Genomic DNA, 25,170 nt, shown 5'->3' with positions numbered 1-25,170 from the left:
ACAGCTTTTTTGTACGGGATTTTGGGGGAGGAGCTGTACATGCTTCCACCTGATGGAATGCAGATACAGAAGGGAATGGTCTGTAAACTGCGGAAATCCTTATATGGTCTCAAGCAGAGTGCCAGGTGTTGGAACACAAAACTCACTGAGACGTTGCTTTCTCTAGGTTTTCACCAGGGCAAAGCTGATCCATGTGTGTTCGTCAAGGAGGAGGGGCAAAACAAACTGTATTGTTTATGTTTTGTTGATGATCTTCTGATGTTTTGGAAGAATCAGGCTTTCTACCAAAGCACCCTAGCTCAGCTGAAGGAGCACTTTGACATGAAGGATCTTGGTGAGGTATCCAACTATCTTTCTCTGCAGGTGGAGAGGGACCAAGCAGGTAATTTTCTGGTACACCAAACACAGAAAATTGCTGATGTATTAACCAGGTTGAATTTGGTTGATGCAAACCCAGCAGACACACCGATGGTGACAGGTTACCAGGTAGATAGTACTGCTGAAGCGTTTTCTGACACTACGCTGTACAGATGCATTCTAGGCAAGTTGAATTTCATTGCTAGATGTTCAAGACCTGACATAGCTGTAAGCACTAACCTGCTTAGCAGACATGCTAACAATCCTACTGTTCAGGATTGGAAAGCTCTGAAGCGCATAGCCCGCTATTTGAAAGGGACTATGCACTACAGGCTGAGGTTCACCAGTCAGAAGACTGGAGGTCTTGAAATCTTTGCAGATGCTAGTTTTGGAAGTGACACCACGGATGGTACAAGCACTTCTGGAGTATGCTACATGTACAACCACTGTCTGTTTGACTGGCTGTGCAAGAAGCAGACGACAGTAAGCTTAAGTTCCTGTGAAGCAGAACTCAATGCTCTGTCATTTTCACTCATGGATTGTGAATGGTTGATGCAACTGTTTAAGGACATAGGAGTTTCTGTGAAATGTCCTATACAAGTGTATCAAGACAATAGATCCTGTTTGGCTTTGCTGAACTCAAGAGAGTTGCAAGCAAAGAACCAAGTACTTGCAGATTAAGCTACATCGTGCAAGAGAGTGCATTCAGAAAGCACTCATTCAGGTGTCCTACATGGCAGGAAATGAAATTCCTGCTGATCTGTTGTCTAAGGTTGTTAACAGAGAACAACTTAAGGTTTACGTACAGAGGTTGCAATTGGGTTGTAACTACAGGTTACACGGAAAGGGGGAGGATGTTAGGATATTTCCGTTCCACCTTAAAAGGGAGCAGGCTTTGTGACTCACAGAGTCTGCGTATTTCCTGTTCACAGGAAGTTTATGTTTTGTCTTTGCTTTTGTTTCTCTCTCTCTGCCTGAGCAGACCGAAGCAGGCAGTCATGTCTTTTCTTTGTTCTGACCAACGCTGAATAAACTTGTAAATATGCTCTCCTGCTGTGCATCTTTCGCTGTGTGAATTCTGCTGATAGAGCGTGCATCAGTTCTAGAATGTGGTAAGCTATTTTCTGGAGCTCGTGTCGCTAATTGCTGATACTGCGTGTCTACGGGAGATCGATGGACGTCCAGAGACGACGTGGGGGCCATGATGGGCTTTATCTCCCTGGCAGTATCCCAAGATGGATAAGATCCAGAAAAGTGTGCATATTGTTTAAACAGCGTTTCCTCTGTGGCCCTGTTCTTTTCAAGCTCATCTGTTCTCATAGAATTACAGAGCTGGTAGTAATCTTTGAGGTCATCGAGTCCAGACTCCCATTCCATGCAGGGTCTACAATGGAACTATGTTGTGGGATGGGACTACAGCATCCCTGATACATGGCTACCCAGCCTCTGCTTAAAGATCTCCAGCAAGTTTTAGATTTCTGCCTCCTGATTTTCTGTCCTTTGCTTTCCTGATTTTGCAGGCCAGATTTTTTGATCGTTGGTAATGTTTTATGCTTTTGGAAACAGATTTTGCAATCTGGATCAAATTTGGGCTTTTTTCACATGGTTAAGAATTGACTTCTTGTGCTTCTCGTGCAGCAGTTAAAATGTGATACCTACACTGGCTAGAGAATGCAATTTCTTTTTTGTTTTCTCTCCCAAGTTAACAGGATTGGTAGATGCTTTTGCAGTGCTCTGTATGAACCAAGCCTTAGGGCTCCTGCACACGCCCACTTGTCCTGCTGCTTTCCCGCTCTTTCCCGCTGAATTGAAGCAATTGGACCCATGCTTTCTACTCACAAGAGAAGGGGAAGTGTGGACTAGCCCTTATTCAGTACAGTGGTACCTTGCTTCTCAAACGCCTTGGTACTCAAACGACTTGAAACCCAAACACTGCAAACCCGGAAGTGTTCTGGTTTGTGAACTTTTTTCGGAAGCCGAACGTGCTCTGTTTTGAGTTCCACACCTCCGTTTTGAGTGTTACGCTGAGGTCTGTCTGTTTTTGCTATTTATTTTGAGTTTTTTGTTTTTGCGGCTTTTTTGTTTTGTTTTTGTGACTGTGTGGAACCCAGTTCAGCTACAGATTGATTGATTGTGTGACTGCAGTACATTGATTATTGCTTTCATTTCGTGGATCAGTGGTCTTGTTAGATAGTAAAATTCATGTTAAATTGCTGTTTTAGGGGTTGTTTTTAAAAGTCTGGAACGGATTGATTCATTTTGCATTACTTTCTATGGGAAAGCATGCCTTGGTTTTGGAATAGACTTCCAGAACAGATTTAAGTTTGAGAACCAAGGTAACACTGTATAGTGACTAAGGATGACAAATAAGCATTCAAATATCAGAAATAGAAGGAATCAATCTATTAATAATTTAAATGCACTAAGATTATAACCCGGCAATCAATTAGACTACAGTATTTTGGTTTAAGGCCATTACAACACAATTGTAAAGCATATTTACTCCATTACATTGAATGTGATTTATACCCTAATAAATGTATGTAGGTTTGGCACCAGTGGGAGAATTCCTCCCAAAGCAGATATTATCATCAGAGGAGGGATTTTACTCAGGATCATAGAACGGAAGGAAAGAGCTAAATTCTGCCTCCATGCATGCTCTGAAACAATTAATTCTCAGCCCCACGCCAAGCTGATGCAATTTGCATTTTTAAAAACCTTCAGGTTAAATTGAAAGACATACTGGTAGTTAGCAACACATCTAGCAATGCATGGAAACGAGTGAAGGAGAGGGTCTGTTTTGACCTAAGTGTATTGCATATTTATTTTTTTAACCCCCCCCTTAAGTTTTAATGTAGGATAACAGTAAATTTGTAAAACGCTCTCCCCATTTTCCCATTCAAAATGTTATGCATATACAAATGTCTGCTTTTTTGACTGTCTGTTGTGCACGAATGTTTCCCCTTTCCTAATTTTTTTGTAAATTTACTATCATTTCATCTCGTTATGCTTTACTCAAGGTGCTAACATAAATTAAAGACCTAATCTTTGTAGCAGTGAAGTGTGGCTACGGAAAAGTTCCTCCGTTTTCACTGGGGATTCACAGCACCCTTTTCTGCAACGTGCTCCACCCTAATCCTAAATGTGAAAACCAAAAGGAAGCTGAAAACAAATATGAAAATCTCAGAATGTCCTTGACAAAGTATATACACTTTACTGGGGACTGGGAAGAAGTCTCAGTGAACTCTAAGGGACTTACCTCTGATCAGACATACATGGGGTTACTTTGTTAGCTAGTGTGTGGTTTTTTTGAAGCCACTACTAATGGCCTTTGATTGAGCTTTCACTCCCATAAATACTAAAAGCTTCTTTGGCCGAAGGGCACTTCCAAGCAGTCACTTTTGGGATGAGATTCAGTCACAATCTGGCAGATTTAAGCACTGCAATTAAAGAAGATTTGGAGGCCTTGTGAAACAAACCTGCTTTCTCCAAAGATCTATCGCCAATGCAGAAATTGACAGGGAAATGGATTGAACAGTGTCGGTTAACACTTGCTGGGCCCATAGTTTTATAATCTCCCCACAAACAAATCAGGCTGAATGCTCTTTAAACAAGTCATCTGAAAGTGACCCTAGGAATAATAGGAGGAAGCTTATTTTCCAGACAATGGCACCAAGCAGTATTCTGAAATTATAGTTTGTGCTATGGGGTAGGCAGTAATACTCAGTGGGACTTACTTCTGAGTAAGCATGCATAGAATTGGCTGGCACAGCTGCTGGGACACATCCTTTACACTGTGCGTGAAAATGGAAATATACCATGTGTAAAAGAAACGAACGAGAAGAGCTCACCCTTTTTCTTTGTCCTGCCTGTTCTTAGGGTTGTTAGTCACAGATCCCCGTGTCAGGAAGGCTCCTCTGTCCTTTCGCTCCTTTTCCTCCTCTGCTCCTTTTAAGCATTTGTTGTTTCTACAAAATTGGTTGCAAGGCAGAAACAGATTTTCATTTTTAATAACAACTCAGCTTCAGGTTCCCAAGGGAAGAAATGTTCTCCATTGGATACAAGAAGGTCTTGTGTCACCCAAATTCTTTATTTATTAAAGAGACAGAACAGATCCTCTTACTACCCCCTCTCCATCCCACCCCTTGTAAAGACACCTCCCTAAATCAGATAAGATGTTTACAGGGCCTTCATCTCCTCCACCCATCCCCAAGATCTTAGAAGATGCCCTTCTGAAGAAGTAGAACAAGATATTTTGCCCTCATTTTGTTGCATCCCCTTAGCTTGCCTTGATAGTGCTAAGAGAGGTAGCTTGCTAGCAGTCCATCAGTTAAGCATAGCAGAATGGTCCCCTGCATAGTTTGTACTTTTTGCATACAGATGGAATTCTGCCCTCCTCTTTTTTGATCCAGTAGACCTATACTCCAAAGAATGGCTATGAGTATTAAACAGCAAAAATTCACAGCTATTTGCTTTTCTGATGCCTCTTCCGCAGATGCTCACGTTTTGGCAAGAGTAGTGGCACCTTCTGATGGGTAGTGCACATCATACCACACACACGTTTTTGCCTTTCCATTTAAAACAATTACACATGCACACTATTGAAATAAATGTATATATTGTGCTTTATCTGTAGTGCACTTTCACACCAGCTAAATGAATTATTAGACTGCACTTTAATGATGCTCAGCATGCACAGTCCATCACTAACTAAAACAAACAGCAGGCCTGCCAGACCAGACATGGATCACTGTCTGCGTCGGCTCAGGGTTGGTACCCATGCCCAGTGCAGGTTTACAAGCGAGATTTGTTCTTTAGCTGCCCCTACAGATTACTGTATGTCAGGCCACTGCACTGATGCCAATGATCTGGAGGAAGGAAGGAATAGGTAGGCTGCTTCAGTGATGTGAATAACAACTTCTCGTGTCTATCCTGGGGGTCGTTCCTATGTCTACAGTTTTGGATTATGGAAATGATCAGCAGCACATTTCATCATCAGGCTGCAGCTGTTTCAGATACTAATCTGGCGACTATCATGCATAGCTGTCAACTTTTCCCGTTTCTTGCGAGGAATCCTATTTGGAATAAGGGAATTTCCCTTTAAAAAAGGGAAACCTTGACAGCTATGCTATCATGCATCCTGACTTTCTAGAGTTATACACTTGTCCATATGTGCTAGGATTTTCCTACAGCATTTGCACATTTGTGTGTGCATGTCATCATAATCTCTACGCCAGGCATAGGCAAACTCGGCCCTACAGATGTTTTGGGACTAGTCATACCTCGGGTTACAGACACTTCAGGTTGCGCGTTTTCGGGTTGCGCACCACACCGAACCTTGAAGGGGTTACTTCTGGGTTTCAGCACATGCGCAAAAGCGCTAAATCGAGCTTTGCGCATGCGCAGAAGCGCCGAATCACGACCCACGTGTGCGCAGATGTGGTGCTGCAGGTTGCGAACACTGTGGGTTGTGAACGTGCCTCCCGCATGGATCACGTTCGCAACCCGAGTGTCCACTGTACAACTCCCATCATCCCTCACCACTAGTCCCACTAGGGATGATGGAGTTGTAGTCCCAAAACATCTGGAGGGCCGAGTTTGCCTATGCCTGCTCTACGCTGTGTGCTTCTGTGTATTGTAAATAAAAGTATTCATGAATGTACTGGGGTGGAGGTGGGGAATGGGGAATGGCTCTCGTCTATTATGCTTGGCCTTCTTGGAACACCATTAAATTTGCATGGTGTTTTCCTCAAATGTCTCCTTACCCTTTTGTTCAGCTCAGGCCACTGCTGACCAAAGTGACTCCAAGGCTAGACAGAGTGATGGGTTGTAGTTGGGTTCCGCCAGTCTTGCTGTATCTAAGGAGCTGTCAGTCAAAGACCAGTTTCAGACTGTAACCTGCTACTGCCGAGAGGGGCCAGCACCAGGGATTCATTCTAACCTGAGGCGATACCTTAAAGCACAGTATGAATTAAAACACCATCAATATGCATGCCAAGTCAGTGATACGACTGAAAAAATGCATCATTAAAGTATTATTAGGGCTCATCTTCCTTTTACGTTTTTCAACTTGCTTTTTATGCACTAATAGTTCATTGAATTTTTAACGTTAGAAATGTTTGCCTCTCACTGGATAGTGACAGAACAAATAAATCCCTCTTGATCCGGTATGGCTGAAATCTTAGGCACTTTATTAAGGAGCAAAGTCCCATTGAATGTAGAGGAATTTAAGCTCAGTAGCCCTCAATGGTTTTTGACATAATGAAGCAATGGGTTTTGTTTGTCCAGCTTCCTGACATAATTGGTATTCAGAGGTAATAGGCTTGCAATGATTCTCTTCAGTTTTGTCTGAGAATCTGAAGGAAGTAATTCTGAGAAATGCTTGTTCTGGTTTTGGATACACCTGGAATATAGCGTAAGGCAGCATTCACATCAGTTTTCCCAACGTTTCCTTAATTTAATTTCCACATTATTAACCACTCTATTCTGCCTTGGTCAGACCACACCTGGAATACTCTATCCGGTTCTGGACACCACAGATTAAGGAGGATGTTGACAATCTGGAATGTGTGCAGAAGAGGGCAACCACAATGATCAAGGGTTTGGAAACCAAGCCTTATGAGGAGTGGTTGAGGGAGCTGGGTATGTTTAGCCTAGGAAAGAGGAGACAGAGAGGAGATATGAAAGCCATCTTCAAATATCTCAAGGGCTGTCACATGGAAGGGGGAATAAGCTTGTTTTGCCCTGCGCTGGAGGGTAGGACTTGAACCAATGGCTTTAAGTTGCAAGAAAGAAGATTCCAACTAAACATCAGGAAAATCTTTCTGACAATAAGAGCTGTTTGACAGCGGAATGGTTTCCCTTGGGAGGTTATGGACTCTCCTTCCTTGAAGGTTTTAAATCAGAGGTTGGATGGCCATCTGTCATGGATGCTTTAAGCTGAGATTTCTGCAGAGTAGCAGGTTGGACTAGATGACGCTTGTGGTCCCTTCCAATTCTATGATTCTATGATTGTATATTTGAGCTTTCATATTACATAAAAGTCACTTCCAGAAATATAGTGTAATATAGCACAGGTTTACCGCTCATTTCCATGTTATTCGAAAATGGAATTTTGTTTAAAGCAAATAACATTCGCAAATAACATGGAAATGAGTGCTAAATTTGTAATATATTCCACTATATTTCTGGAAGTGGCTTTTACTTCACGTGAAAGCTCAAATATAAAGTGGAAATTAACAGCTAGGGAAACGTCGGGAAAATGGAATAAACTGATGTGTAAATGCAGCCTTTGTGTAAATATGTTAAGGATTGCAGCCTCAATTTGTTAATTAACTCTAGCCCACAATGTTTGCTGCCCCAATTTTTAGCTGTAGACATCTTTGAGCAAGTGGAGGAGGGGAAGGACCTAAAAACTTAGGAAAGACATATTTGATCGGTATCTCTAGACAATATTGTTTTTCAGACAGTTTATGGAATGTATCTCAGACTGATTTATTTTTTAAAAAAAGAGGTAGAAACTAAAGCTGAGGGATAAATACTGGTGACTCTTCTCTATGTTTGAGCACGGGGCATGTCTTATTTAAAGAGAGAAGCAAGAAAGAAAAGTGAGATAGAGACTATCTGAGCGAAAGATACTGAAGTACAATCCCGGTGTGAATAATTGAAGTGGAATCTGGAATGCACACCACATTATCAGGGACTTCTTGAGACTGCATCTGATCGGAAGAGCTGACTGTTACCTGAGAGGTAATGGAGAAGTTGTTGGCCTCAAGCTTTGTAGTCTCAGCCTGTTGTGGAACAGTGACACCAGGGATTGAGCAGCAGGCGGAGGGAGGAAATCCTTCAGGGGGCACCTTAACTCACTGCACAAAGTGCGTCGGATTTGAAAACCAGGCACCAGTCCAAAGTCTAAACACAGCCTCACAAAGCAATTGTTCAGCGATGCCAGGGGCAGCCAAGAGCTGGCCTCTGAGGAAAGAGTGCCAGGATTTCAACGGCAGAGATGCCAAAGGAGATGACAGACTCAAGTAATCACTTCTCACTCACTTTTGCTACTGAACACCCTTCCAGCAGAAGCTGCTGAGAGGCTGTTTGCACACCTCCTGCCTGCTTTTTGAAAGATAATGTTTTTATAACTGAACCTACACAATATGTTCTCAAACACAGAACCGTCACACATCTCTTAGGTCCAGTTTACATGTGGGCTCAACACAGTTTTCACATGCGCTGAGGCTTGGGAGTGAACTTTGAGCTCACAACAAACAGAACCGGCAGTATGAACTGAGGCCTGTACACACAACTGATATATATATATATATATATATATATGCAGGATATAGAGGTCCAAACACTTCCAAAGCTTTTATTTTTAGTACATGAAAGACGGTGCTTATGGACACATGCAGATGATTACTCACTAACCCTTCAAAAAGAAAGAGCAAGGCACTTGAACCTGCCTTAAGTTATACTGAGGTAGTTCATGGGCACACCTAGCTCAGTGCTGTAAACTGACTGATAAATGCTTGCCAATGATTTATGTATTTATTTATTAAATATATAACACCCCCTCCCCCGTGATCTAAGGATCAAAAGGCAGTTTACAATACTAAAACATAAAAAATAATCTTCTTTGGCAATCACCTGAAGAGAAACACGGTTTCAAAAGTGAGTCTGTAAGTGACTGTGGAGGCCAATTCTGGATCCACGCGTCCTTCCACAGTGAGGACATAGGTTTCTAGAAGGGAGTTGATCATGGTGAGGATCTGCCAGCCGTGCCTTCCTCTTAGCTCGTTTCTCCCTTTCGGCCTGACTTTGTGCTTCTTCAAAGTCCATGATGCTTTGGTAGTGGCTATTATCCAATTGGAGCACTCACAGGCCAGTATTTCCCAATTATCAGTGCTTATACTTTAAACCTCTTTTGTTGTCCACTGGTATTTCGCTTTCCATTCCTAAATTGGGAACAGAGTAGTTGCTTTGGAAGACGATAATCATGACCAGTCCAACAAAGTTGAGTGCTAAGTTTTAATCTAAGTAGCTTTTTAAAAACAGAATTGCCCTTAAGATATTTTAAATTCCAGTTTTAATGTATTAAGTGTTTGTTTACAATATTGTAAGTCGCTTTGAATTGCTGTGGCAAAAAAGCAACCAATAAATTTAATGAACAAATGACGTGGAAGTGCTTTCACAAAACAATTCTCTCAGATACATTCTGAAGGTGTGTGGTTGTGCAGTGGCGTGTAAGCTTCAATGTCTGAGACTGAATGCAAGGGAAAGTATGCATGTTTATGTTCTCGTAAATGGTTAATGTTTGGTTTCCTTGGAGGACAACTAAGGAAGGAAAAATAAATGTACTTCTGTGACAATGTAGATCCATTTACTTTCCCAAGATATTTAAAGACGATGAGCGTGAATAGTGGGCAGTCACCAGATCTTACGAGACAGGGATCAGTGTAGCTAGAAATGTCAATCAAAAGATGATAGCTGATATTTCAGCATCTGTACTACACTGTTGTGTAAGGAGTAGATGGTTTATTCAGTGGCTTCTCAATGACAAATGTCAGTTGTAAACCTTTCTATGGTGCATATCATAGTCGTATCTGAGCTCTATCTCAGCTGTCTGGAAGTCAGTAACAGAAAACGGCCATTTGATCCTGGCATTTTTAAAACTCTAATCTCATCTATCTATCACATGCTCTGCTGAGTGGTACCTGACCACCTTAACAGAAATTACACAAAGTCAGCAACCTTCCTGGAAGAAGCATTGTGTGTTAAAGTATTATTTACCCCAGTAAATAATGTCACCCTAATTATAATTAGAATAGCGTCTGCTGCATTGAAAGAAATTGAGACCCAGGTGGATATCTTTTGGTCATCCGTATGCAACCCTAGTCACACAGAATCTAGTGCACAATGTAACAAGGGTGTGTTTATCGGATCTATAGTGTGCCCATACCACTAGTAATATGTAACTGTGAAAACATACTGGTGTGGCTATAACTGATAGTATTCAGTTGCTGAGGCAGCAGGTGTTATTTACATTGCCGGCATATCATCAATGTAATTAACTCCCTGCTGTTCACAGATATGCATCTCATCTTCATGTTGAATAGAGATCAATTGAGGTGGGGGGGTGGTTTCCTCCCAGCCTCTAGTGAATACTGAATGCTAGCCAAAATAGCCAATATGCTCCTTTTATATTAGTTTATTTTATTTTAAAAATGATAAACCACCCACCTTTCAAAAAGACTGTTATGGCATACCAATTTTTTTTTAAAATAAAAACAAAGTACAAAGTTAAAGGGGGGGTGGGAACCCCACATTAAATCTATCTGTAAAACCAGCAGGAACAATATCCAGTTGTGCTGCCCTGGAATAGTCTGGTTGAATAAAAAAAGTATTTAGTAGATGCCTAAAAATTGTTGGCACCATCCTAATTTCCAGGGTAGCTGTTCCAGAGTATTCATTCTGTGCACAGACCATGCAGAAAGGAAATCTGCAGTGAAGGAGGAGTTAACATTAGCCCCACTGCTTAGGGGGTCTGTGTCTCAAACTGTGGTTGTCTATAATGGACCATCTCCATGTTCAACATGGAAAATAAAATTTTGATGCTACTGGGGTTTTATTATTGTAGCCATCTTAGAATCATAGAATCATAGAGTTGGAAGAGACCACAAGGGCCATCGAGTCCAACCCCCTGCCAAGCAGGAAACATGACAGAGCTAAACATTCCCCAAGTCAAAATATTTTTTTAACCACCTAGGTCTGCTGCACCAAAGAGCCTTGCCACACTGCAAATAATTCGCAGATTTATTATGGCATACAAATCAACATATTTCTTCAAATCTTGAAGCTATGATAAAGCAAGATATAAATCCAATGAACAAAGAACATTACTTCCTTCATTGAGGAACTCCAGGCTTCCATGGAATACAGTTTGAACAAAAAAAATATACAGTGGTACCTCGGGTTAAGTACTTAATTCGCTCTGGAGGTCTGTTCTTAACCTGAAACTGTGCTTAACCTGAAGCACCACTTTAGCTAATAGGGCCTCCTGCTGCCGCTACGCCACCGGAGCATGATTTCTGTTCTCATCCTGAAGCAAAGTTCTTAACCTGAAGCACTATTTCTGGGTTAGCAGAGTCTGTAACCTGAAGCGTATGTAATCTGAGGTACCACTGTATACGGTGCAGAGATAACGGTATGTGGCTGCTCCCTAGTCCTTCCTTTGAAAACACAAGTCAGAGCACTTTCCAGATGTTGAGGTCATTTCCCTGAATTTAAACTAGCATTTGGTGATTAAAGTTTAGGACAGGCTGGTTTACAAATGTAATCCTATACTTCAGGTGTAGCCAAAGTGATGTCTTCCATATGCTGTTGGACTATAACTCCCATCAGCCCAAGCCAGCATGGCCAGCGATCAAGGATGATGGGAGTTGTAGTCCAACAACATCGGGAGGGGAGCACTTTGGCTATCCCTGCTATACAGGTATACTCAAATGTAACTCCCAATGCATTCAGGAGGGCTTACTAGCATGTATTGTATTGAACTTTATTACGGCCACTGGCCCATCACACAACAGTTTCCCATACCAACATAATGTACTTAAAACTCCAATTTTAAAACCGCCAAAACTTACAAAAAACAGACAAGAACCAAAGCAAAACAAAAACAAAAGACCAACATCATACATTACACTAAATTTGTAACATAAACATCGCCCTCTACTCATAAATTAGTAGAAGACATCAATGGTGATATCACCTAATTACATCCTAAAACATAGATCATAGTTTAGAGGGATTATCCGAGCCGCACAGGAGTCCGTTTCTCTTCTTTAGGGATAGAACGCTGATCAAGAATCTGGCAACCATGAGTGATCTTAAGGGGTCATCATCATTTAATAGATATCTCAGTTTGGCTTCATTTGTATCATCGGCAATTCCCTTTAGATATTGAGCAAGAAACTTGCTCCTGGCCGATGAATGAAATGCACAATCAAAAATTATGTGATGCAACGATTCCGGTGCCCCACAATTACAATCACATAAGAGCGATATCTGTCCATTGGAGAATCTATTTCTCAGCACGTTCGATGGGAAGGTGTTGAATCTTGCCTTTACAAAAGCATATCTATGAGCCGAAGAAGTTAAGGAATTCAAATAGTTTGGGAGCCTTAAGAGGGGTAATAAACCAAGGTTTAGAGGTGAGCAGGTACCATTGCCCAAGACCATTTTCTGCTGCAAGTCCATCTCCTCTAGTTTACAGGCTACTGTTCTTTTAGCTGGAACTATATCCTGCTCTAGTAATTTGGATGGGGAGATTCCCATTGCCGTAATTTTCAGTTGTAAATTTTTTACCCATGGGCTCTGGAAATCATCTCTCCACATGCATTGTATCAAGTACAAGTTTGGGAGATTGTGCCATAGAGATAACCAGTGACAAAGTATGTGCTTCCACAGAGCGTTTTCCAGGGATACAATATTAAGTTCCATGCGTAGCGCTGTATTACTTACACAGTTGGGCAGTTTCAATATCCCTCTTAAAAACTGATTTTGAATAACCTCTAGGTGGGATAAGTTGACAAAAGTCCCCCAAATTGAGATGGCATAAGCAATTGTTGGGATCACCTTGGCCTTGAAGACTTTCAACGCCGATGGGATATGAAGGGCCCCATCGGTGAAGAAAAATCGCAAGATCGCCAAGGAGATAGCTTTGGCTCTATTTGTAACATAGGCTACATGGGCCTTCCATCTAAGGTTATGTTGTAACCAAACTCCCAAGTATTGGAATCTATAGACTTGTTCGATGACTCTCCCATCAATTCTCCAATTATGGAGTTTCCGGCTCTTTGAGAAAATTAGAATTTTAGATTTCTCATAATTGATTGTAAGGGAGTTTGCATTACAATATGATCCAAAAATTTTTAAGGCCCTCATAAGACCTACTCTAGAAAAAGAAAGGATGACAGCGTCATCCGCATATAGTAACAAAGGGCAGCGATAAAGTGCTAGGCGGGGTGCGTGGATCTTTTCTTGAGCCTCTATTAGGGGAGTCCTCATGTCGCTTATGAACAAATTGAACAGGAATGGAGCCAATATACAACCCTGTCGGACACCTCTGTTAATGGGAATTGAATTGGTGAGATCACCCTCCGGGGTGAGTCTCACTCTAGCCGCTGAGTTCTCATGGAGTTTGATTATTAGCCAGAGAAGCCTTCTGTCGATGCCCCAGCGGGTGAGTTTTTCCCAGAGGATGCTCCTGGAGATACTATCGAATGCTGCCTTTAGGTCAATGAATGCCACACAGAGTTGGCCACCCTTTGGGGTGGAATATTTCCAGGCAAGATGCTGTAAAATTAGAATATGATTTATTGTTGACTGTTTTGGGCGGAATCCAGCTTGTTCGGGCCCAATTAATTTTTTCTCTTCGGCCCATTGAATAAGTCTGTTCAACAGGAAGCGGGCATATAGTTTCCCCACTATTGAGAGCAGACTGATATTTCTGTAATTCCCCGGGTCATCTGGTGAGCCCTTTTTGTGGATTGGAACGATAACAGCGTCCTTCCATACTTCCGGGATCATTCCAGAGTTGTTAACGGCATCGAAGATGGTTGCCAGGGCTTTGGCCCACCAGTCCGCGTGGTATTTTATAGCTTCTGCCGGGATCAGGTCTGGTCCAGGCGCTTTCCCTGTTTTAAGTTTAACGATCAAGTCATGGATGTCTTCCGGATCGGTGGGGGGCCAGAGGGGAAGCTGATCTTGAGATTCATCTCTTGTGTTAACAGTACAGTCAGTTGTGGCAAAGTAGTTTTTTAAGTAAGATTCCCAAACCGGGGCAGGGATAATAGTTAAAGGGTATCTTTTAGTTCTTTTATTTACCAGGAGCCAGAATTGTCTGGAGTTCCGTGATGATGAGGCTTCTATGATTGCCCGCCATTGATTCGCTTGCCATTCCTGTCTGGCTCCCTTTTGAATTTGCTTGTAGGCCAATTTTGCTTGGAAATATTCTTTTGGCAGGACCGTTGCCCCGGAGGCTTTATACTCTTTGTATATGTTACCAAGAAGTTGTCTAGCCTGTTTACAAGCACTATTGAACCACAGTGCACCTATCTTCCTTTGTGTTTGATTTATTTTATGCGTCGGGACAGAGAAAAAAGACGTTAGATCTTCCGACAGGTTCGAGAATAGTCTTAGAGTTTGATCATGATCGTAATAATCCTCGATTAAGCCTGAGTATGCTTGTTTTAGTCGTTGTTGGAAATATGCTGAGTATTTTTGGGCCTGTAGTTTGGACCATTTTATACTTTTGATTTGCAATGCTGAGTTCGTAATCAAATGTGATGGGTGTCTGTCTCCATCTGGGGTCCAGTCTATAGTCATTGTGGCGACCAACGGTAGGTGATCGCTCAGATGAATATTTTCAACTTTAAAGTGGGAAAATTTGGGGAATATGTTATGAGATACTAACATATAATCCAGGACACTGTTTGCAGAGGAGCTTATGTGTGTAAACTCACCCGGTACGTCAGGCGGGCAGTTCCCGTTTAGAATCACTAAGTTTAGACGTAGTACCAATTGGTAAAGAAGGGTTCCTGCTTCATTTACCCTTTTGTCTTTGGAAAGTCTTTGATTATGGAGGGAGAGGTCATTAATGAATTCTGGGCTTATCCACCATTTGGCTTTGATTAAGGACTCCCAGTTTGTTGCAATGCGAGCATTGAAGTCCCCTGCTATAACATTGGGTATATTGGGGTATTTGGAGTGACAGAGAGTAAGATGTTCCTCCAAGATTCCCCATTTATTGTATAAGTCTGCAATGTTGCCTCCAGGAGGAAGATAAACATTTGTTATAGCAAGTTCAAAGTTTTTCCCCGTAATCAGGGCTGTAATTGCAAAGGTGGAAGCATTTACAAGCGTGAGTTTTGCCTGTATTTTCAAGGAAATTGCTATAACTAATCCTCCACTAGGCCGGCCTCCTTTAGTAGATGGGCATGCCGGTAATGATGTAACATCAAAACCATTAATATCTACTCTCCCCTCTTCCCATGTTTCCTGCAAGAGAATTACTTGGTGTGAGTTTATTAATTTTACAAGGTCCGGGTCAGATTTTTTCCCCTTCCAGCCTGCTATGTTCCAGCTTAAAAGGGAGAACGGGAGAGGATTTGACTGAGGTTTGGGTAGTCACAATGGAGAAGGGGGGAACGCTGATCTTGGTGGGCTGTCAAATTTAAAGAAGTCAGTAATTTTCCTTTGCCTAATAGTAGGTGACTTCTCTCCTTTTGGCACAGGTGTGCTTCTTGAGCTCTGCTCGCCCGATCCTATAGGGGTAGTGTCCTGGTTTGGTCTAGTCTCCTCTCTGAAATCCCTTATTTTATCAGAGAGCTTATCACCTAGGGGAGCAGAGATTAGGTCAGTACAAGTTTTAACTATTATTGGATTTTCCTTCCGTGGGTATATCATCTTATTTATATGGCCCAAGGGGTCTTCTGTCCAGTCCATATCGGTAGCGGATTGAACTTCTAAATCATCAGCTAGAGATTCTCCGTCCGATAATGATGACTCCAGGTCAGGCATTGAGGAATGTGTCGAGATTTTGTTTACATTTTGCTGTTCTTTAGCAGGTATAACCATTCCAGCAGGTGCAGGAAGAGCTGGTTCCAGATTAACTAATAGGGGTGGCGAGACGATTGTCTGTATCCTTGCCTTGGAATTTATGGACCTATTTTGAGGCTGTGGGCTAAATTTGAGAAGGTCCACTGAGCCTCCAATGGCCCTGTTGGTTTGAATTTCTTTGTTTCCTATTTTGCTTTTGGCCTGAGACATCTTCTCCCTTAATTTGTCTAATTTATTTATTATTTTTTCTTTTTCTTGTGACTGTAATTCGTCAAATGAATTCATAAGGGCGCTTTCATCAATGGATATTCTGGAACCACCCAAGTTCGTTCCTGGTTGTGGACTGCAGGCAATCTCCTCCGTTCTCTGTGGGGAAAGCAACATCTCTTTGTCTGACGATTTTGTAGAACTTGTTTCTGAATCTAATATCTCTTTCTCTTTTTCCACAAGTAGTGGTTTTACTATGCTATCCGCAAAAACCCTTGTGGGTATGATTTTTATTTTTATAAATTTCCATTTTTGTCTTATTATTAATAAGGGTAGTCTCAGTGAATGGAAGGCTAAAATAACTTTGTAAGAGCCATTTGATTGAGTTAGCGGAAGTAAAGCATAAAGATCAATATGAACTATGCTTATTCTCAGGATTTTACTTAGGGCAATTTTGGCTCCTTCCAAGCTTGACCAGTCCCATATCTCAGACCTTATCGTTAGGCATATCTTCTTAGGTTGCAATGTTAGATTTTGCTTACACATGAGATCGTTTAGTTTGTATTTTCCCATCCCCTTTGCCCCAGAGTTTGGTGGGGCTATCACTGGAGGTCCCCTCTGGTAGTTATTTTTGAGGGCAATTTTGGCATCCATATCCATCACTTTTTCCGTTAGCTTGGAAATTGAGCACGTCAGAAAGTCTATCTTTTTAAATATACAGTCCAGTGTCCTAATGACTAGTTGTAAATGGGAGGACTCATTTCCCGGCTGGTTTTCTTTATCCAGGATCTTTTTCCCATCCACATCGGGCCCGCCCTTGATGGGAGTGCTCATTAGATTACAAGCGTGTAAGGTGGTATTTTGGGACTTGGGAATGTTATTAGCTACATCCAAGTCACTTAGTGGGAGAAATCTATTGTATGTAGTAACTGCTGCTTGAAAATTTGACTGGTCTCTTCTTTCTTTCGCTTGTAGCTTAGGGCTAGGGAGAAGCAGTAATTCCTCTGCTTCTCTGAGGCGTTTCCTCTTGCCCATAGCTACAGTGGATATGAACTAAATAATGTAAATAATATAGAAGAGAAGAAGGGGACTTCCTACCGCAGTCAGTGATTTAGCTATACAGCTGAGTATTTAACTCCAAGGATTTCTCCGCAGTTTGTTAAGGAGCTATAATAAGAGTCAAGATCCGGTAAAGATTTACCCCTGTTGAGGGCTCTAGTAGATCATTCCCAACTCAGCCCTCTTCACGATCAATTGTTCAAGGGAAGGGCTCTCAATTTGAGTCTTTATCCAGTCCCCCGTCCCTCCCCTATTCGGTCTCCGGGAAAAGTGCAGGCCGGCTTTACTTGGAGCAGAAGGTCTCACCGCTTTGTGAACTTCCAGGCTTTTGTTTGATTGATTTAAACTTCCGTCGCCTCTCACTTCACCCCTCTCTGTCGAAAACTTCTTCTTCACCTCTCGGAGTGTAATTTCAACACCCGAAGCCTCGCAGCCTTGCAGCTTTCCACTCTCACCGCTTTCTTTCAGCCTCGGGTGGTCGTGAGACTGTGGAGAGACCCGGCGGGCAGGGCAGCGTCAAAGCTGCTGCTGCTCTAGGCAAGTAATTAAGACCAGTTGCTGAGCTCCTTTGCCGTGGGAGTCACAGGCTTTCAAGATTAATGGTGTCGTCTATTGTTCCTTATCTGCAAGGCGCTGACTCATCCGGCAGTTTCTCTGCTCACAGCTCAGCATTCTTCTGCTCTCAAGCTCCAGGTTAAAAGAAACAGTTGTGATTAAAAAAAAATAAAAAAATAAAATACTTGGTCTAAAACGAGTTAAAACGAGATAAAATCAATTAAAACTCAGTTAAAATTTGTGGAGCTCTGGGGCTGACTGCCTAGCCTGCCGCCATCTTGACCGGAACTCCCCCTTACTAGCATGTAAATAAGTACAACCAAATCCTAACTATGTTTATTTGGGATTTAGAGTGCAATCCTTAAGTGCTTATCCTTGCAGATTTCATTGAAGCTGGCAGGGCAATCCTATTCATGAGTAGTCAGAAATAAGTCCCACTGAGTTCAGTTGGACTTACTCCAAGGTAAGCCGTGTTGGGGCCTTACATTCAGATAAGTATGTTGAAGATTGCAGTGCTGCAAAGAAAGAAAGGGAACCAGGCAGAGGCCTTCTCGGTAGCGGTGCCTGCCCTGTAGAAGTCCCTCCCATCAGATGCCAAGGAGATAAACAGCTATATGACATTCAGAAGATGTCTGAAGGCAGTCCTGCATGCGAAAGTGTTTAATGTTTGATGTTTTACTGTGTTTTTATATTCTGTAGGAAACAACCCAGTGTGGCTAGGGCAACCCAGTCAGATGGGTGGGGAACAACAACAACAACATTAATTACAGTGGCTATAACTTTCAATGAAGGAATAAATATTTTAAAATACCTTAACAACTCATGCAACCCTCTGAAAGATTTAGAGGCCCTCATATACAACAGGATGCTCAGCACTACCATCTTTGAGCAGGCTTGTTAAAATATTCCCATTCCTGAATAAGAGCATAATATTTGGATCCTAGCTGCTTGAAGCGTTTTTCTCCCTTGTAGCACCCGTTTCTCTGCCTCCAGTGCAGGGATCCACATCCAGAAGCCTGTGGCCATTGATAGATCACACTTGCTGGCATGGAGTGGAAGTCTTAGTCTTGATGGCCAGTGCCAGACTAGTAAACAACCACTTGCTTGATCATCTGATTTGTACTCGTGAATTAGAATTGCCTTCAAGTGATCAGGGAATATTATTAACATCGTCCTGTGCTTGGATGTGGGTTCTTTGGGTATGCTAAACTTTCTCTATGAACAGACACTCTCGTTCTTATGCCTTTTGACACCTTGTCCTTAATACGATTTCTGTAATTTCTGAACTCGCCTGTAGGTTAGTTTCAATCTGTCTGCCTCCAATGCCAAATGAAGAATAAACGTTTTTAGAACTCGCATGCCTATTTTGTGGGAGAACGCCTGCCACTTTTGGGGTTTGGAGCTTGATGATATAGGCTTGAGTTAATATACCAGCCTACGGCCAGCTAAGAGGCCTGGAGCCAACACCACATTATCTCAAGTCACACTAAGCTAACAGTGCCTGCAATTAACAGGGGATCATGTGCCTAAGTCATATAAATAAATGAAAGGGACAGAGTCATCCTTCAGAGGCTTGTCACCTTTTAGGCACTCATGCATACCTTAAACACACCAGGCCAACACAACAGCCTGAGAACAAAATGAGCAATTAATTAAACAAATGCACAGTAACAGAGTAACTATCTGAAGAGTGGGAAAGGTTCCCAGAGCTGTATCGCCTAACTGGGGCCACGGTTCAAAAGAGAAAATAGGGGTAGATAATAGCAACTCCCTGGGAGTTTAGGAAAAGCCAGTGTGAATGTGTGCCCATCATAAACAAGGTGAATTCTATTTATTTGGATTCTATTTATGTTTGTTTCCGGGTAAGGTGTGTGTGCATGCATACAGGTTGTTATCATCATACTTCATTATTTCTGCAACATGTAATGTGCAGGTTGTTACAGTTTTCTGATATCACAAGCACCATTCTGTAACAATATTAGCTCCTAATCGCAGTTTTTGGTGATGATATACTGCTTATGATAAGCTCTGTGGCTTGTATTATGTGGATAGTCAATTGGGTGAGATGTTAAGCACTTAATGAAACAGGCAGTTAATACAACAAGCCCTCTAATCTGTGAACTTTATGTCATTGTTACTGCTTTGAGTTGCAGCCATGTGAAATCCAAACTGGGCTAATAATTTCAGATAAGGCATATGAATGTTGCAAACCCAATGATGCTTGGTACTCTTTAAAAATTTCCAGTTCCTGTACAGTACTTTCTAATTAAAGGTTAATGTTTGAGGTGAGGCTGTTCCTGGTCATCATTACCAAACTGCAGAATATTTGTTACAAGTGAAAACAATGAAATAATGAAACCCCTGGTCATTTTGAATGGCTTCCCAAAGAACAACTATCAGCTCTACATCATTCCCTTGTAATACATCCTTCACTGACAATTTTTTGTTAACAGTTTAAGGAGAAGACTTACAACACATTAATCCAGACTTTGCCAACTTGGTGACCTCCTGATGTTTTGGACTACAACGCCTATTAGCCTCTACCTGCTGAAGTACTTTTTGAATTTCAGCAGTATTCCACAATTACTTCAGTGTTAAAGGGTAGAAGAGAAAATAAACTTTAAAAACAACAACACAGTGATAAAAATAGTAGTGAGCAGAAAAAAACAGAATGGCAATTTTCCCTTTTAAAATAACAATGCAGTTTCTAAAATTTATGCAATCATCCTATTTTATTTAAACGCTATTGTACAAATATTTTAATAATAAGAAATGTATCAGTAATAATATTAAAAGATTACGGTAATTAAAATATGCAGCTGATATGGTGCTGACTGGAAAGGTAACAGTGAAGGTGATAGACTCACTTGCCCAGTATGTCACTACACACATCTTGAAAAAGCCAAAAGAGCAATAAGAAGGGTCATCCACACCTATGAAGGTTGTGCTACTGCCGTTCTTTTAAAGAAAATAATAATAATAATAATAATAATTTATTATTTATACCCCGCCCATCTGGCTGGGCCTCCCCAGCCACTCTGGGCGGCTTCCATAGAAACCAAAAATACAGTAAAATATCACACGTTAAAAACTTCCCTGAAGTTTTAAGATGTCTTCTGAATGTCAGGTAGTTGTTTATCGCTTTGACATCTGCTGGAAGGGCGTTCCACAGGGCGGGCGCCACTACCGAGAAGGCCCTCTGCCTGGTTCCCTGTAGCTTTGCTTCTCGCAATGAGGGAACCACCAGAAGGCCCTCGGCGCTGGACCTCAGCGTCCGTGCAGAATGAAGGGGGTGGAGACGCTCCTTCAGGTATACTGGACCGAGGCCGTTTAGGGCTTTAAAGGTCAGCACCAACACTTTGAATTGTGCTCGGAAACGTATTGGGAGCCAATGTAGGTCTTTCAAGACCGGTGTTATATGGTCTCGGCGGCCGCTCCCAGTCACCAGTCTAGCTGCCACATTCTGGATTAGTTGTAGTTTCCGAGTCACCTTCAAAGGTAGCCCCACGTAGAGTGCATTGCAGTAGTCCAAGCGGGAGATAACCAGAGCATGCACCACTCTGGCGAGACAGTCCGCAGGCAGATAGGGTCTCAGCCTACGTACCAGATGGAGCTGGTAAACAGCTGCCCTGGACACAGATTTGACCTGTGCCTCCATGGACAGCTGTGAGTCCAAAATGACTCCCAGGCTGCGCACCTGGTCCTTCAGGGGCACAGTTACCCCATTCAGGACCAGGGAATCCTCCACACCTGCCCGCCTCCTGTCCCCCAAAAACAGTACTTCTGTCTTGTCAGGATTCAACCTCAATCTGTTAGCCGCCATCCATCCTCCAACCGCCTCCAGACACTCACACAGGACCTTCACTGCCTTCACTGGTTCTGATTTAAAAGAGAGGTAGAGCTGGGTATCATCCGCATACTGATGAACACCCAGCCCAAACCTCCTGATGATCTCTCCCAGCGGCTGCATGTAAATGTTGAAAAGCATGGGGGAGAGGACAGAACTCTGAGGCACCCCACAAGTGAGAGCCCAGGGGTCTGAACACTTATCCCCCCCCACCACTTTCTGAACATGGCCCAGGAGGAAGGAGCGGAACCACTGTATGACAGTGCCCCCAGCTCCCAGCCCCTCAAGACGGTCCAGAAGGATATTATGGTCGATGGTATCAAACGCCGCTGAGAGATCCAGCAGAACTAGGAAACAGCTCTCACCTTTGTCCCTAGCCCGCCGGAGATCATCAACCAGTGCGACCAAGGCAGTTTCAGTCCCATGATGAGGCCTGAATTCCGACTGGAAGGGATCCAAATGGTCCGCTTCTTCCAGGCGTGCCTGGAGTTGTTCGGCAACCGCTCGCTCAATCACCTTGCCCAAGAATGGAAGATTTGAGACTGGGTGATAGTTGGCCATCGTGGCCGCATCTAAAGATGGTTTTTTAAGAAGCGGTTTAATAACCGCCTCTTTCAGCGGGTCTGGGAAGGCTCCCTCACGGAGGGAAGCATTCACCACCCCACGAAGCCCATCGCCCAGTCCTTCCCGGCTAGCTTTTATAAGCCAGGATGGGCAAGGATCCAGGAGACAGGTGGTTGGTTTCACTCGTCCAAGCAGCCTGTCCACATCCTCGGAGGTAACAGATTGGAATTGATCCCACTCAACTTGACTAGACAGAACTCTAGCACTCTCCCGCCCCGGCCCTGCTCCCACGGTGGAGTCTACTTCTTCCCGAATCTGAGTGGTTTTATCTGCAAAAAACTTTGCAAAATCATTGCAGGAGAACATGTGGCCCGTACTGGGCCCCAATGTTGCAGGTGGTTCCGCTAAATTGTGAACCACCTGAAAAAGTCTCCTGCTGCTGTTTTCTGCAGATGCAATAGAGGCGGTGAAGAAATTCTTCTTCCCCGTCGCTATCGCCACTTGGTAGGCTCGACGTTGAGCTCTAACCTGTGTCCGGTCAGATTCGGAATGAGTTATCCGCCACCGGCGCTCTAGCCGTCTCAACGATTGTTTCATTGCCCTCAGATCCATGGAAAACCACGGGGCTGTCTGGGCTCCATGCAATCGGAGAGGGCGCTTCGGAGCCAAACAGTCAATAGCCCTGGTTAACTCCACATTCCAGCGGGCCACCAGGGAATCAAATAGGATTTTCAACAGTCTATAAAAGATGGAAGCAGCGGGACGGGGGCAAGGAACACAGGAATGCAGCAATTGGATGATGTTGTGTAGATGTCTTGTATCATAGAAACACAGATTTGTAGAGTTGGAGGGGATCCTGAGGATGAAAAAGAAGAGTTTGGACTTGATATCCCACCTTTCACTCCCCTTAAGGAGTCTCAAAGTGGCTAACAATCTCCTTTCCCTTCCACCCCCCCCAACAAACACTCTGTGAGGTGAGTGGGGCTGAGAGACTTCAGAGAAGTGTGACTGGCCCAAGGTCACCCAGCAGCTGCATGTGGAGGAGCGGAGACGCGAACCCGGTTCACCAGATTACAAGTCCACCGCTCTTAACCACTACATCACGCTGGATCATCTAGTCCAAATCGCTGTGATGCAGGAATCCTGCCCACATCCCTGGGTGGGCTCAAACCACCAATCTTTTTGTTAACAGCTAGACAAACTGACCCACTGCAGTGAATGAACGAAGTGTGACTATTCCACAATACATGCCTCGTGTAGAAACACAACTCCACTTAGTTCAAGATGATAATGAGGTTCAAGGGAGCCATGCCAGGCTTTCAGGAGGATGTGAAGGACAGTTCATCTAATGGGGCTGAGGCACAGCACTAGCCTCCCAACAGCAGTGTTGCTGCTGTTTATCAGAAGGAGGAGGAGGCAGTGTGGTTGAGGCTGAGCCGGTACTAGCCTACCTGCATGGCCCCAACCTCACCACTACTTCAACCTTACCCTCCTAGTAAACAGCAGTGACACTGCTGTTGGGACCTCTGCTGCTGCTTCTACACCCCACTGGATGAGCCACTCCAGTGTGGCTATTGCACAACCAGCTACAAAGCTGCTTCAGGGCAGAATGATGTTGAGACTGGAGGCTATGTAAACTTGCCAGCAGAGCCAATCTGGTGCTATTGCTCGTGTGCCTGCACAACTCTGTTCTTACTGCTGTCATAACCCCACCTCCATAGCATCCAGGTAAGCTGCAGCAATGCCAGTTTTGGGATGGCAGCTCTGCAGCTCCGCACCATTGGTTCCTGGCTTACTGCGTGTCCTTGAGCAGTCATTCTCATTTAACCTAGCCTACCTTGCAAGATAAAATGGGGGGGGGGGGGCAGAACCATGTTTGAGTTCCTTGGAGGCAGGGTGGGATATAAATGAAATTAATAAATACAATTGAAACAAAAAACAAAAATAAGTACATGTGCAATGTAACGTGGAATGTGGGGCAATTGTTCCATGCCTAAATAGTGCCTCTGATATGTTTCTACACACTGCTTTTGCTTTTGATCAAGAATGCAGGACAAGTTTATTAGGTCAAACAATTTGCTTCAAGTCACAATACATAGTACCAATGGTTGTGGATAGTTAATTGAGGAAGTCTTTCTCTTATTTGAAGTAACTTTCGAAGACATCTAGCCTAGTAGAATAAATGTGAAGGTTTTAATTTCAAAAATATGAATCCTGTATCTGATCTCATCTTCCTGTGCTAGAAGGGATACCAACCCGCACTATTGTAACGCCATTTCACGTGGTTGACATAATGTCAGGTGAAGAGATACCTGTTGCTTCATGAAACTCACCAAGTGCTCCTGGATTAATAATGATTTCCTACCAATAGCCATATGGACAGGCCCCTTATTCTGGACTGGCCCTGTTTATATTCACAAGAGATATTCCACAGGGTGAACATTGTACAGTTCTGAACACTTGTCTTAGGAAAGAGGAAATGTTTGCAGCTAGATTGTGACAAAAAATATTTTGTCTGTAATATATTTGTGTGTGTGTGTGTGTGTGTGTGTGTGTATCCTAACCTAACAGCAGCACCTAGCGGCCAGACATGCAAAGAAACAAACTACAGTGAAAATGTCTTGCTCCACATACTATACTTTCAAAGCACATTTGAAGTACATTCCCTCCTCAAACTGCCCAGAATTTGTTGAGAGGAAAATGTGCTTCCAATGTAATATATATAGATATAAAGGCTAGGCATCATCATTCATGGGGAGATAAATAATGAGACTGACTTCCTGCTTCCAATAATCAGCTCTTACTTCTGTATGCTTCTCCCCTCTGCACCACCCAATTATCTTCCCAAATGACCTTGAGAAAAGGTTTAAAGGGTCAGGTAGTTAGTTACAGGACTGGAAAAGTTAGTGGGAAATGCTCAACAACTTTGCTCCCACTTTTTGAAATATGGCAATCCTAATCATAGC

General features: G+C 42.9%; 1 protein-coding gene across 1 annotated transcript in view; it reads right to left on the bottom strand.

The window, feature by feature from the left end:
• BMF (Bcl2 modifying factor) overlaps positions 1–20,761 on the bottom strand; it is an 83,496-nt gene extending 62,735 nt beyond the window's left edge. Inside the window, exons 1-2 of the mRNA XM_083620049.1 lie at positions 20,595–20,761; positions 4,209–4,325 (exon numbers count right to left, since the gene is read on the bottom strand). The gene's annotated coding sequence lies outside the window, so the exon portion shown is untranslated. The remainder of the gene's footprint in view (positions 1–4,208; positions 4,326–20,594) is intronic.
• Between the last annotated feature and the right edge of the window lie 4,409 nt (positions 20,762–25,170).

The sequence above is a fragment of the Podarcis filfolensis genome, assembly GCF_964270895.1.
Source record: "Podarcis filfolensis genome assembly, chromosome: 1".
Classification (NCBI taxonomy): domain Eukaryota; kingdom Metazoa; phylum Chordata; class Lepidosauria; order Squamata; family Lacertidae; genus Podarcis; species Podarcis filfolensis.
The sequence above is the reverse complement of the archived record's forward strand: the minus strand, read 5'-3'. Positions and strand labels throughout refer to the sequence as shown.